This window comes from Microtus ochrogaster, unplaced genomic scaffold (assembly GCF_000317375.1).
Source record: "Microtus ochrogaster isolate Prairie Vole_2 unplaced genomic scaffold, MicOch1.0 UNK127, whole genome shotgun sequence".
Taxonomy (NCBI): Eukaryota; Metazoa; Chordata; class Mammalia; order Rodentia; family Cricetidae; genus Microtus; species Microtus ochrogaster.
The window spans coordinates 333993-335867 of NW_004949225.1; the positions used below are offsets into that span (position 1 = coordinate 333993).

A 1875-nucleotide genomic window follows, 5' to 3' on the forward strand; every position below is an offset into this window, starting at 1 on the left:
CAACCCATGCTATGTGGGAACAGAGATGACAAGACTCCTGCCTTGTTCACTCGGAGTTTTCCCACAATGTCTCGGAAACTCCTTGCCTACACTGCACGCCTTCGTTTGACACAAAAGGCCTGGCAGACTGGTGGAGAGCTGCTGGTCTTCACACCCACAGGAGTCCTGAGAAAACTTGGTTCTTATACTGACATACGAATGCAACAACAAGGATAGATGGACTTGCCATTAAGATTGAGGGAGGCAGAGGCAGGCGGATCTCTGTGAGTTCAAGGCCAGCCTGTTCTTCTATAGAGTGACTTCCAGGACAGCCAGGGCTACACAGAGAAACCCTGTCTTAAAAAACAAAAAACAAAACAAAAGACTGAGGGCAAACGCTTGTTTTGGCAGCACATAAACTATAATTGGAGCTATACAGAGAAGATAAGCATGGCCACCACACAGTGGTGACAAATTCCTGAGAAATTCCATATTTTTAACCAGAGAAGAAACACAAACCAAGGGCTAAAACACAAGCACCCAATGAAAACCAGATAAATATTAGAAACTAGAATTACAATCGTCTCAATCCAAGCCAGTCACAAACTCAATCTACAATGGTGCACTGCCTAAAACATAGACTAGGGCCAGGCGGTGGTGGCGCACGCCTTTAATCCCAGCACTTGGGAGGCAGAGGCAGGCGGATCTCTGTGAGTTCGAGGCCAGCCTGGTCTACAAGAGCTAGTTCCAGGACAGGAACCAGAAAAGCTATGGAGAAACCCTGTCTTGAAAAATCCAAAAAAAATAAAAATAAATAAATAAATAAATAAAACATAGACTAGGGCAATGGTAGCACAAAGCTTATAAAAATACCCAATCAATAACCAATTTGAACTAAGGCTCATTCCACAAGATGAAAATCATACCCAACACTGCTTGGGTGACCAAGAATCTGAGACTAGGCAGCCCAGGGACCTAAGACAAAATCAAATAATGCTGGTCTAAAAATGAGTAGGGATGAAATGACTTCTGAACTCATAGGTCAGCGCCTTGCTCAGCCATCATCAGAGATGCTTCTTCCTGCAGTAGATGGGAACAAATATAGAGACCCACAGTGTGCAGAAAACGATACCTTGAAACACTTAGTCCTAAAGTGATGTCTCCATCAAACCCTTCCCCTCAGAGCTCAGGGAAGCATTTAGAAAAGGAGGCAGAAAGAGTGTAAGAGTCAAAGAGGCTGGAGGACTGTAAACAGACTGCTCATTCATTCCCGGCTGACCAGACCCAAATGATCACACAGAAACTGTATTAATTACAACAGTGCTTGGCTATTAGCTCAGGCTTCTTATTAACTAACTCTTACATCTTAAATTAACCCATTTCTATTAACCAATGTATTATAATGAGGCTATGGCCTACAGGTAAGTTTCCGGCATCTGTCTCCTTCAGCAGTTACATGACGATCTCTGCTTGTATTTCCTACCTTGCTATATTCTGCCCTGCCATAGGCCAAAGCTAACCAGTGGTAATTAAACATATTCACAGCATACAGAGGGAAATCCTACATCAGAGGACACCAAGAGAAGAAGACCCTCTAAATCAACATGAGCAAAGCTCAGATGAACTCACGGAGGTTGAAGAGGATGCACAGGGCCTGTAAGGGTCTACACCAAGTCCATTGTGTAGACAGTATGGCTTCTGGTTTTATGGGATTCCTGAGTGTGCAAATAAGTGGATGTCTAATTAATTGTGCCCTCTCTTAGGCTCTATTCCTTTTGTTGGTTAGTCTCATCCAATTTTGATGTGATAGTTTTTGTTTTATCTTATTTTATTTAGTTGTATTGAAATAATGAATGAATGAATGATGAAAACCTAGCCTCTCCCCTTCCCCTACTT

General features: G+C 42.8%; 1 pseudogene; it reads left to right on the forward strand.

Annotated features, from left to right (window-relative positions):
* The first annotated feature begins 378 nt into the window (after positions 1-378).
* LOC113455805 lies at positions 379-477 on the forward strand (annotated as a pseudogene).
* Positions 478-1875: the final 1398 nt, after the last annotated feature.